The sequence below is a fragment of the Rhamphochromis longiceps genome, linkage group LG1 (assembly GCF_057381845.1).
Source record: "Rhamphochromis longiceps isolate RC_006_pf linkage group LG1, R_longiceps_female_GT1.1, whole genome shotgun sequence".
Taxonomy (NCBI): Eukaryota; Metazoa; Chordata; class Actinopteri; order Cichliformes; family Cichlidae; genus Rhamphochromis; species Rhamphochromis longiceps.
In genome coordinates, this window is record NC_140557.1 from 15,872,290 (window position 1) to 15,886,349 (window position 14,060).

Consider the following 14,060-nt stretch of genomic DNA (forward strand, 5'->3'; position numbering starts at 1 on the left):
CCTACAGCGTCTAATACCACTGTATTAAAAGCTGTAGGTTTATAGTGTTTACTATTGATTTCATGAATCTGAGATAGCTTGCAGATGACCTTTGAACTGATCTGATGTGGACAGAAAAGAAGGAAATTACACTACCCTTCTCAGTTGGTGCTAAAAATTCCAGCACCAGCACCTGCATTACAAATCTGCTGGGTCTAAAGTTGGAGGCACCAATGTCAGTGGCTTTTGTAAGAAATTCATCAGTGGTCGGCAGATGCAGCTCACCTCACAATGATTTCCTTACCATAGAAATGACTCCAAATATAATCAGTTTTCATACCTGTTCAAATGCCGGCTGATACTATGAAAGGCACCAGAGAAGAACTGTCCCTGCAGCAGGTAACAGTGACAGGGTGGAGATTAACACTTAGCTTCATTTTTGCATCTTCTTGTTCTTGTTCTTGTTCAGGACTTCCTCACAGGTTCATATGGGAACAAAGTTTGTGGCAGTATATTAAAAGTCAAACCCTGCCCTTCTACTGTGTATGTGTTGACACAGCCAGGCTCAAAGAGGGTGAGAGACAACATGAGCAGCTCATGTGTATATATGAAGAAACAAGACATGCATGCAGTAACAGAGCTGCCCAGAGAGTCACTGAAAGAGTGCAGGGAAGAGGGAGTGTCTATAGGTGAGCATTACCTCTAGGCCATCTTTTGCATCTTGCAAATTATATTTTAAACAGTATACGGACACAGCTGCATGCAACTGGCAGCACACAGAGTTTATGTCTCAAGGGTCTGAATTATGTTCACTTTCTGAAGGCAGAGAGAGAGAATAAAGCAATACAGCAAGATTCTAATCTAACCAACATGGAGTCAGACAAGTTTGAGAGAGTATGTTTTAAAAAGTGAATGTGTTTGTATTTGAAGGGTGAGGGGACAAAATAGAGACAGGAGGTCGAGGAGGAAAGTGTCCAGCAGAGTCTCAAGATTTCACACTGATGTCCTAAACTGTTTTAGCATTCACACTGCATCTACGTAGCAGCTGTCTGAAGATGTCATAAATCAACATGCTGCTTCTGTCCATCTGCAAAAAGAAACATACCGCCCTCTCTTTATCTGAAAACGGCGCATAACATGTAGCGGTTCGACTTCTGCTCTCGCTTCACATTTCATAAAAAAAATCAGGAGGCAGAGCCTTCAGCTTTCTGTGGAACCAGCTCCCAGTTTGGATTCGGGAGACAATCAACTTTTCCTTTTGAGATTGTGCTAAAAACATTACATTTTAGATAAAAGCATACAGTTAGGGTTAAATCAGGGGACCTGGCTGCCACTCTGCATTTAACCATTAGTTATTAATCTTAATAATTGACCAGTCTGTCTTTCATCCTGTATCCCTCTCCTCATCCCCATTAAATCCCCTTTTCTTCCTGTTTAGAGGATGTTCTTTTGTCCCACTGTTGCCAAGTGTTTGCTCACAGTGGTTTGTTTGATTGTTGGGGTTTTCTCTGTGTTTTATCTTTATCCTACAATATAAAGCAGCTTGAGGAAACAGTTGTGATTTGGAGCTATACAAATAACAGTGAATTGAACTGAACTTTGGGTAAAATATCACAATATGTAGTTCTTCTAAATTTAGGGTGTTCTAGTTGTCATTTACTATGAAATACTTACGGAATAACAATGAACTTTCAGAGAGAGACTTTTAAATGACAAGAATTTTTTTTATCTAATGAAAGAAAGTTTATTTAAACTACAGTCTAAGGTATTTTTAATGTAATATCTATGTAATAATGAACTCCAGGGTATTTCACAGGAGATTGCAAATAATATTTCTCTTTCTTACATTGTTATTACACATTACCATTAGGGCCGCTGGTTGTATACTGAAGTGCTACTCATTTATTCATTTATTTACAAACTTTGACTTATCACAACAGTAATCAGTTGTCATTGATTTTGTGCATTTAACCCTTTCATGCATGAATTACGACAACCTCAATCAGGATTTTTTTCTTAAGTATTTTTATTCATCTGTAGGCATGAAAAAAAGATTTTTGAACTTTTAGACATGTATTTTTCAAATAGTTTTTTGCATGTACACTTAGGTGGACAACATCCTTTTTGGAGTGGGTGGCAGGGTATGGAGTTACACATCAGTGTCCAATGTGGTGGTTTATGCGCAAGTATACCATCAACACTGACACAAATACAAGATAACAGCCTTTGAATAGCTGTCCACTGTAGTGTCCACAATGCGTGAAAAGGGTTCAATTCATTAGGTCACAGCAGGCTTTCATCTGGAAAAAGAAATCTTAACTCAAGGTCCACCTTTTAACCTTTTTGGGGGCTTTTAGATTCGTCTGACTATGTTTCTCAGTGAAATGATGTATAGTTCTTTGGTCAACTTAAAATGAACTGGGTCCTGTCAACCATCTTAGTCTGGTCGGTAATGTCCTAAAGAGGAAAACAACCAAATCTTCAGAAATCGTCATTAAGTTGAATAATCTCGAGTGATTCTTCTCCCTCGGAGCACTCAAAGCGCTTTATATATCATGCCTCATTCACTCAGTCATACAAGCACTTTTTCTAGCAGACTGGGGCGGCCAGGAATCAAACTACTAACCTTTCTATTAGTAGATGACCTGCTAACTGGACTTGGTCTTAGGTATTTTTTTTAATGTTAATATTTTCATTTTGACCGTTGGCATAGCTCTGAGGGTTTCATTTTATGTTATTAGATGTTAATAACATAAAATACACACCAATTCTGGCCCTATTATCTCCTCACAAAGACAAGCATGAAGTGTGTGTTTGTGCTGGAAAAACTGTGCACCAATTGTTTACACTGGGTGATCTGAACATTCGTTGTATAATGTGAGTCCTGCTGTTTTTCATGCATGTGTCTGCATACTTGCAGGAGCTCATGTATGTACCTGCTGGAACGTGTGACTGTACCGATCTCTGCTCTGTTTTTTTTTTCCAAGTGTGTGAATCTGCATGTGTTTGTGTGAGTGAAGACAGCATATGGACAGTGCCCTCCTTCCTGTTGGGAGGGGAACAACGTGGCTCTCTGTGAACCACAGCTTGAACTCTGACCTTTTAGGATCACACACAAAGAAAGACACACACACACAAACTCAGATACCTTCACACACGATGCAGATATACATCCACTGTCATCCAGCCAGCCAGCTGTCCTCATTGACTTTTGGAGTCCCACACAGAGGCAGGAGGAGAGAGGAGGTGAGAGTGACAGTCGGGCCCACAGACTCCATTGTTTTTTCAGGCTGTGAGAGAGTGACTGTGATTTTTTTAAACCCACGTGTCACACAGCAGGGAGACCAATACATCAGCGGAGCCTCTTTTCCTATTATACACAACTGTAGGACTCTGTGATGTCACCAGTTTGGAGAAAAGTAAATATCCTTAAACAGCTGTAAACGATCACATGTACTAGCTGCCATTTGCCTAAGGTGAACCAAAAGTCTTCCCATTAACCTTGGTGAAATTTTAAAGGTGACACTTTTTTTCCCCCCTTTTTGTGTTGACTGCCAGCAGTTTATATATATTTAATATATAATAGATATTAGAGACGGACCGATCCGATATTACGTATCGGTATCGGTCCGATACTGACTTGACTGGATCGGATATCGGAGAGAAATAAAAAATGTAATCGATCCGAAGTATCACAAAATCACCTCACAAAACGCGCTAATTGGCATAACCCAGCTCGGCGCATCGGAGCAGTATGTGTCACGTGATAGAGCAGCTGTTGGAGCCTCCCTACATGCTTCCTAACTGGGTATTTCATCTCGGCGAAAACTATCCCAGAGAAGTAAAGCAAGTGTGTAAGTTCATCCCCGAATGTTTGCATAGTATTTCCACATTAAGCTTAACAACTGATATATTGAGCCACAGCTGGACTGGCCATCGGAGATCCATATTGAGGTGAAAAGGAAGCTATTTGTCCCGTACTTCAGCTAGAATTAAAAAATAGACACAAAGCTGGAGCTATTCTGTCTTTGCTGCGCAGTTGCATCTACTTCTCTCATTCACTCCCCCTTCCTCTCCTGTTATTACTTCAAACATGAAACTGATCAATGATCAGCTGATCGGCTTTTCTGCCGCAAGTCCGTCTTTTTTGTTTGTTTATCGCCCACTTTGCGCTAGAAAGAGGAGACCAGCGGATAAACAACAGCAGCACGTTTAAGCTTGATAAGCTGTTGTTAGAATGTATTTAATATTACTTTCTAGTATCAGCTGAGGTTTGCTGAAGCCACGCCTGTAAAAGCTGCTGGTCATTATATCCGTTTGGATATGTGGTGAGAGGGAAACATGAAGATGAAACCAGGAGATGTCCTTACTGAATCATCAGAGCTGAACAGGTGATGGAGAAACAGGTTTACCTTTTAGTTAACATGAATGAGTTGAAGGGAAGTTATGAACTGTTTCTGAGAGACAAATAACACCAGGATCCTTTTCTAGGTAGCTGACGGCTGGTAACTGTGCAGGGGCGGGTTTAGCAAAGTTTTGTCGGGGGCCAGGTAGGACATTAACAGGGAAAGGGGGGCACAAAGAAATATTTTTCTTTGTTATGTCATTTAAAAACTTTGAATAAATAATTATCTGAATCTTACAACAAAAGTGGTCATCTGATTAAATGTATAGAAATCCATTATTGTATATAGTAACTAATAAGTCTAATATACACCCTTGTAAGCTGTAGTACGTTTTCCTTTGGGAAGGTACCATCTGTGCAGTCTGCAATTCTGTTGAAGAAAGATGTTGAATCTATTTAAATATTGTAGAAAAATAATTGATTTCTGTGCATTTGTTTTACACATGCATTAAATTAAAGTTGATTACATCGATTAAGGGTGGGGGGTGGTTCCCTAATATTTTTGCTGGGAGTTGGCAACCCTATTAGTTAGGTAGGTAAGTACTCTTTAAAATACCAGAATAGGGAGGATGGTGTAGGTTTAAATTTATTAAATTGATCAGTGTTGCTGAACTATAAAATGTTTTGGGTGGAGTTTTATTTTTTGCATACAGGTATAACAGAATAGCTTCAGTCTCTTGTTTTTTAAAACTTGAGTATGAACCTATACAAAATGCAGCAAGATATTTATAAAAAACAGTTTTATTGATTACAAATCACTGCGCTGTATCGGATTCATATCGGTATCGGCAGATATCCAAATTTATGATATCGGTATCGGACATTAAAAAGTGATATCGTGCCATCTCTAATAGATATAAAGGAATACCGTTGGTGGGGAAACTACTTTACATTCTTTGGCAAACTATCAACTGCAGTCATGTGAAAGAGATGTTTTCACATGACCAAGTGCAGCTTTAGTGCTTCCTTTCCTAAAGGAAACTAATGTACTTAACAATTAGTCAGTTGCTTGGTCTTGCCAAGTATCATAAACTTGAGTCAAATGTTATTTTTCCTCATTTAAGAACTTGAATTGTTTGTTAAAAAGTACTTTACTTATATTGAAAAGATGAATATAGTTGAACACTGGAAAATTAAGTTAAACTATTAATTTCCTTTCTTGTTGTACTGCACGGCAATGCCAGTTGCCCAGTGTGTGAATGTTTAAAACTGTGACAGTGTAATTTGTAACTGGATGAGATGCAGATGAAATGATGGCAGAGAGGCTTACTGGACACTGAACAAACTTTAGTTTTTCGTTGTTTTGTGATCTTTTGTGATCTTTTCGTCGTTATTCTGGTGCCCTTTTCGGTTACTTGAGGTTGTGGTCTATGACAATGGGATTATGTTTTCTCTGTGTACAGCTATATACATTTTTATTTGCATATCATAGAGTATAATAAGTAGTTGATCCCTGGTGGAGAAAACATTTTTGGCACGCGTAGCGGTACAATGTTTCTTGTAGTTGCTCACCAGTTATCTCATATCTACATAGCTCAGAAGGACTTTGGGTCCACTTCTCTAAATCATTTAGATTTCTGCAACCTGGCAATATGAAGCTTCAGCTACACAGTTTTTCTAAATTACTGAGCTTTGGAGACTGGCTAGGCAACTCCATGACTTTAATGTGTTTCTTCTTCAACCAGTCCTTTGTTGCCATGGTGGTATGTTTTGGGTCACACTACATCCACACTAGCCCGGATAGATTTGAAAACGGCGTTTTCGTCCACACTAGCATTTATAGTTGTTTGCACAGAGTTGTGCGTCCACATTGAAATGGCTGAAAACGCTTACGTTCTAGTACTGCGCGTGTGTGAAACGCAAGAAGATTCGGCCTGCCTCATTCCTGTCTGCCGTTTATTTATTTTCTGGCTCGTTGAAACGTTGCGGCAAAATGTCGAGGAAAAGCACCGAGTTTTTTAAATGGACTAACAATGAGGTGGAGTTGTTGCTGCGAGTAACACGAAAGTACAAAGTTGCAAAAGTGAGTGAGAATTAAAGAAACGCTATCTGGAGCATGTACAGATTGATATTAATCTCTAATAGGGCTGTCAAAATTGAGAGCAAACAAAACAACTGCTGTATAATGCCCTCCGCTATCTTTGTTTAATTGGTCACATGACTGCATCTGACTAACGCGTGTCATCGTTTTCAAAAAGTCTCCGTTTTCACTGTCCACATTGCGATGCTAAAAGCACCGTTTTCAAATGTATGTGTTTTCAAGAGCGTTTTCAAAACGCTGCATTTTCCTTCAGCGAAAACGCAGTCTCAGTGTGGACAGGAGGCCAAAACGGAGAGAAAACAGTGCATTTTCAAACTAAAACACATTAGTGTGGACGTAGCCTCAATGTTCTTGCCAAGGGAAGGAAGCTCTCATCTAAGATTTTGTGTTACAGTGGACCTCAATGAGGTGAAGTTGTCCTGCATCCTTAGCAGAAGAACAGCCCAAAGCACAATGTCTGCACTCCCGCGCTTGACTGTGAGGTGTTCTTTGGGTCATACTCAGCATTTCTCTTCCTCCTTCTTCCTACACAGTGGCTTGAGTTGATGCAAAAGAGCTCAATTTTGATTTCACCTGACCATAGCATTTTCTTCTAGATCAGACATGTCAAACATTAGGCACAGGGGCCAAAATTGGCCTGGCAAAGACTTCAATCTGCCCGCTGGACCACTATGGAAAATTGATTGACTTATTGTAATCTGTGTACTACATGGGAACAACTAATCTGTGTGAACCGGAGTGAACAAACTTGTAAATTCATCAGGGATCAATTTTGGAAGTTTGTTTTTTTTTAAGTTAAAGTTTGGGGGGTTTTTTTAGTCTCAAAAACTAAACAGTTAAGACTTATGCATAGCAAAGAAAACAGAAAAAAAAAGGAAAATTTCAGAGTTGGAAATAAGGTTATAGGTTTTATTTTCTGAACTTTTTTTAAAAAAGTTTATTGTTGAGAAAGAGCTTCCTTAACAAAAACAGCTTTGTGCAGAAGCTGATTTTTGTTGTTTTCATGGCATTTGTTGTTTGCGCTCCAAATCCAAACAAAAATATCTGCAGCAGAGAGCCAAGATTCTTTAAAACACCTCAAACACCTGCGATCACAACCCTCAAACCTCATTTGGCATTTGTATAAACCTTTCCTTTCCAAAATGGAATGGGTGTTTCCAATTTCATTCACTCTGAAGAGGGCGAAACATGTGTTCTTGCTGGTTAAAAACAGAGGCTTAAAGAGGACATGAACATATAAAAAGATCAGCTTTTAACATTTCAGATTTAGCCCCATGTGTTTGGAAGGGTGAGGGTGGTTTGTAAGTGCGATCGCACTAAAACTCGATCAGTGACTCCATTTAAGTAACAGTGGCCTTCGAGTTTTATAAAACTTTCCTTAAAAGCATCTTTTTTGAGGAATCTGAACCTGAAATCTTATTTCTATATGCTATCAATGTCTAGTAATGACATGACGATGTTGTTTGAAATAATTATCTGATAATCTCGATTCAGTTTAAAAATATAGCAAAAACATCATTAACTTTGCTAAATATGAAAACAAATGATATTACCTAATACCTACTTCAAGATTTGGCCTGTCAAACCCAAATACCCTCACAGATCTCCAGATGTCCTGGATTCCTTCCACTTTCTTATTTATGTGATCTTTAAAGGACAGAGAAACAAAGAAATAGTGATCACACCTCCTTCCTCCTGCTGCTCTTATATGATCATCTAAATGTCTTTGCAGTGAAAAGTGGCTACAATTAGAGGACACAAAGGAAGAAAGAAAGGAGCAGTGAACGTAACAAAGAGGGAGAAAAAAGGGAAGAAGTGAGGTGAGAGGAGAGTGGAAAAGAAAAGAGGAGGTGAGGAGGAGCACAGCAGCAGCTGGCAGGTGTCAGGAGTCACAAAGGGCCATCTGTCCATTGAGTACCATCTCTACACACACACACACACACACACACACACACACACACACACACACACACACTGCATTAAACTTTCCTCCACACAACCTGAAACAACAAAGCTTTTTCTTCATTTCTTGTCTTGACGGATTTCATCATAGCTTAAAAATTGAACTTGTAGAAATTCCTGCCCTCTGGATGATTGAGTCTATGTTTACAGTAAAATGCACGTTTTGAATACCAGTCTTGTATAGTTTTTGGCTTTGGCACCACAGGTCTCCACCTGTGGAGAAAGAAGCGTCATGATGACAAAATAGGGAATGTAGTGAAAACAGGACCTTTCGTATCCACACATGTGGTAAAGCCTCTCTGAACACTGAAAACTCAAATATCTCAGCTATTTTCAGAAAGACTTGTATGTGGGCATAGACACACACACACACACGGTGCTGACCCCTGACCTTTCACCTCAAATGATCTCTCCCTTGGGAGATTTTAAGAGTGTGAGGAACGCTGGGTGAACACATGTTAAAAACTTCATGCATGCAACGGCTACTGTCTCAAGGCAGAGTTCACAGGGACAGTGTGAGGGCGCTTCAAGGATAGGAACAGCTCTTCACCTGTTTTGTAGTTGACAATGATGTGTGCTACAAGCAAAAACATAAATGGGGCTATATCTTTAAGTAAATCCTTAAGTAAATCACAGTAAAGAACAAACAAACAAAAAACTCCCCAAACAAACAAAACCTGTTCAATTACGTTGCAGCAACTCAGTGCATTTAAGCATTTAGGCAGCATTAAGATCAGAGTCAGAAACATTTAATAATCCCTAAGGATTATGTGAAGATCAAGTTCAAATCAAGTGTCTGGAGGGTGACGAACTGTGGTTTAAGTGACTTTGAACATGGAGTGGTTGTAGGTGCCAGATAGGTTTGTCTGAGTATTTCAGAAACTGATCTACTGGAATTTCTACTGGAACTCATCCTTAGAGTTAACAGAAAATGATCCAAACAAGGGAAAATATCCAGTGAGCGACAGGTCTCTGGTCGAAAATGTCTTGTTGATCCCAGAGGTCAGAGGCGAATGGTCAGACTTTGAGCCGATAGTAAGACAACAGTAATTCACATAACCACTCATTATAACCAAAATATGCAGAAGATCTCTGAAGGAACAATGTGTTGAACCTTGAGGCAGATGGGCTATAGCAGCAGGAAACCACAATTGGACCAAAATTGGACAATAGAAGATTGGAAAAACATTGCCTGGTATGTCTCAATTTCTGCTGCAACATTGCCTGCTAGGGTCAGAATTTGGCGTAAACTACATGAAAGTACGGGCCACAGTGACCACAATGTACCCATCTTCTGATGGCTGCTTCCACCAGACTCTATCTATCCACCCTCACATGATCATTTGCATAATGTCAATATATGGCGAAATCTCTATATGCAAAACACAAGGCCAATACCCGGCGCTGAGTGGGTATGATCTTTAGGCCCTCAGGCAACACTGCATTCAGAACACAGATGGAAATCGCTGCATATGCTCAGGAACACTTCTCAGAACTCTTGTTAGAAAAATGGTTTGATGCTACATCTACAAATGCAAATTAAAACTCTACCAGACAAAGGAATGAGCATGGTCAAATAGTTCCAGAATTGCTGTCTACTTTGAGTACTACTTTTGTAAGATTGAGGAAAAGTGGAAAACTGTGGTCCTGTGGTTGCACCAATCAAAACGCAAAGACGGTCGGACTGCACTGGTGTCGGCTGTTTTGAGGCACTAGTGAAGTTCTTCTGCGCCATAGTAAGGCCATTTTATTCAATTTTCAATTCAATTTTATTTATATAGCCCCAAATCCCAACAACAGTCGCCTCAAGGCGCTTAGAGTAAGGTCTTAATTTTAAGACCTTAAAATTAAGACCTTAATTAAGACCTTACTCTTGGGTGTATTATCATTTATGTTTGCAATCATGTCATTTTCTGTACTATAATCTTACTGACAGTATTTTGGTTGGATCTGTACCAGTGGCACCAGCTACATCCTTGAAAGTGGACCTCTCCTTTGTTGTTTATCTTGAGTTTTCTTTAATTCATTTTCTTTAAAAAAAAAAAAAAAAAGGGGGGGGGGGGGGGTCGAATCCTTTGTTCAAATTCAAACTAAACTACATTCTCATCACCGCTATATACAGTACAGACAAACGTGACGACGAGGCTCCAGTTACAGCAGTGCAAAAAAACAAACAATAAATATAAGAAGAGTAAGAAAGCAAATATACACTTTAGGACTGGGGGTAAAAGGATCAATAACATTTTAAAATTTTTGTTGCCTCTGGTTCAGGGGTATAAGGACAGATGATAACATATGCTGTACAGATTGTATAGCTGCTATATAACTGACGTTTACCTAAGTTGACAGCAAAGAGTCCTCCCAAAGTTGTTGCCAAAATGTTAAAACCACAGTTTTACATAACTAAGAGAACAAATATGCAGACAAAGTTGGGCTGTATAACTAAAAACTCAACAGCACAATTTCCATCTTAACAACGTGCTTGATCTCCATTTTGTGGGTTTGAGTATTTATGTTTTGTCTTTTATCAAAGGTTCCTGGTGTTATCAGAGTTATAGTTTGGGAAATATTAAAGCAGCTTTCACACATGCGTTGCAGTCCTGAACCTTTCTAGGCAATAGGCTTACACAATGAAGGTGAATGTAGGAATGGAAATGTCTGACACCGTGCTGATTTGAATCAATGTGAGAGTAGCACAGGTAATAGTAAGTTTAGTTTAATGTTATCGAGCAGTCACCCTGCCTCCTGTATGTTTCAGGCAGCTCCCTCATCTAAACCAGATGGAGTATTTCTAGTATATGGACCATAAGAGCTTCACACCTTGAGAAATGTAACACTGACCTGAACTGATGTAAGTCTTACCTCATTAAAAAGTCATTTTCTGTCTTCTAACACTGCCTCTGTGATGTGTGGTGTACCTAATATTTTGTTCTTGGTCCAATTCTCCTTGCGCTGTATATAGACTTGAGTCTATGTTTTAAGGACATCATATTGCAAACCACTTCTATGTCGTCGATACCCAGATATACCTACCGCTCAACCCAGACACCAACTCTTCTGCAATTTCCGTAACTTACTGTTTAGCTGATGATAACACATGGCTCTTACAAAAGTTCCTGTATCTTTGAAATATGATAGAAATATTAGTGATGCATCCCACCCAATGGCAGGCAATTACACTTTTTATACTCGATCATATCTTGTGTCACTGGTATCCTATCCTCAACCTCGGGTAAAACATTTTGGTGTTCTCTTCGACTATTTTCTTAAATTTGACTTACAGACAGTAAACTTTTTCTTTTTTTCAATTAAAACCTGACTAAATTTAAACAATTTCTTCCAGTTCATTTATACTTTCATTGCATCTAGATAAGATTATTACAGTTTGTTACAAGAAAACACTAAAATCACATTTGCAGTTGGTTCAAAATGCTAGATTGAATACATCCTTTCTTAAATCTTCATACTGGCTTTCTGTGACGTGCTGCATTCATTTTAAAATACTGTTCCTTACGTATAAGTGCTTGCTCCAAGTTATTTATCAGATCTCTTACAATGCTGTGCTCATGGCACTCATTCAGAAACTTTTAGCAATTAAGGATCCCCAATTTTCCCAGTTTTAAAAAATTAACTGTGGTTTTCCTTTTAACTGTTAATGGGTTTATTTGCTGTGCAGCACTGCTTAAGTGTTAGCCCATCTGGTGACTCAGGAATGAATCAGTTGTAGAGGGTGCAGTCAGATGCCATATAACATTCCCCAGCTTGTAAAAAAGTGTGTGTGTTTGTGTTTTTTTAACTGCATTGGCATGTGGAACATCTGAGACACAGAAAGAAGGACTTCTGCTGAAGACAGCAGCTAAAAGTTGTTTTTCAGGGCAGCTCAGACGTCATCTGGATCTCCCTCACAGTCTCTAGCAGCGCTGCCGCTCTGCCTCTCTTCTTCCTAAAACAACTTTATTTCATTCTCCCTCTTCCTCTGGCCCTCACTACCCCTCTCCCTCCTTCCTTCCACATCCAGCAGACAGAGGGCGGATGCTGGCAAACACTTCCCCTCTCCACGAAGTTACTTCCTGTCTCTGGGAATCTATTTCCTGCCCGCAGATACTACAACAGCACTAAGAGCATTCCTCAGGAATCTCTCACTCTCTCTCTTGCGCGTGCGCGCGCACACACACACACACACACAATATAAGTATAGCTCTTACTGTGCAAATGTCAGAAATGATCAGTATGTTCTGATAATATTGATACTGATATATTGTGCTGCATATTTAGAATGAAAACATCTACTACTGTTTATGCCCCAGAAGTGCTTAAGACTGGTTTGATTTAAAGATCATCCTGTGTGTTTGTGTGTATCCTTGTTTTTCTTGAATTGGAGACATTAGTGTGTGTTTGCTCAGCAATCTTCTCCTGTTGTCAGATGTTTTTCCTCAGAGCTCAGGTATTCTTAGCAAGTTTTCCCCTCCTTCTACTGTTTGAGGTGACAATGAGAACTGCTCAAAAGTGATAAATTTTCACCTGCTTTGTTCTATCAGAGGGATTCGACCTAAAAAAAACTGCAAGTAAATATGATGTTTGTGTCATTAAATGGAGCATAACAGTAAAAATAATGAAAGTAAGAATGAAAAATTAAAAAGCGGTAGGTGGCAGGAAACAGGCATAGTTTCCTGGGGTGTTAATGCCCAGTGGAGCTCTCTAATACACAAACACAAATACGCACAGTTTTGTCTCTAATCAGTGGCAACGTTATCTAGACTTACAAGGAGGAAGTGTTTGTATTTGTGTAAAAGGTTGGACCTCCACTCAGAGCTGGAAATGACACACAAAAGCAAAACTGATCAGCAGAGACGCCCTCCTCCACAGTCTGTCACACACTGTAACACTCAGAACATACTGTAAATGTATTTTGTGTCTAACCACGTAAACGGTGAGCGTGCACACAGCTACCCTCATGTCCCAATGTCTTTATTCCCTCTCTCAGTACTTTCTTTAGATGTAATGGTCTTAATCTAAAGGCTACTGAAACACAGGAAACTGCTGCAGGATTTATTGCTCCGACTTTCTGTTGTGTTTGGGAGCGAGGTGTGAGTTCAGCAACATGTCTTAAGTTAAGTCACTACAGCCAAACAAAATGTTTTAACATATACGACCTTGGGCGAGCTTACCTTTATTAAACTTAAATCACTTTAGGGTAGTTTCACATTAATGCCACCATTATATTGTTTGAATGTTTATCATAAACATGCTGGTTACTTTAATACAGGGGTGCCCAATCCCAGTCCTCGAGAGCTACCGTCCTGCAGCTTTTAGATGCATCCCTACTCCAACACAGCTGAATCAAATGGTTTGATTACCTCTTCAGCATGCCATCGTGTTTGGCAAAGGCCTGATAACAAGCCATTCATTTGATTCAGCTGTGTTGGAGTAGGGATGCATCTAAAAGCTGCAGGATAGTAGCTCTCGAGGACTGGGATTGGGCAGCCCTGCTTTAATACTTCTAATAGAAGTGTTCTAATGTCATTAATTATCTCATTCAATCATTTTTATCATTTTACTTCACAGCTCTATAAGTTTGGGGCCACAGGCGGAATCTTCCACGGCATGCATTTTTAATTTCTCTTTGATATTTGGGCATATTGGGGCCCGATGAATGTAAAAGCAAAAAATTAA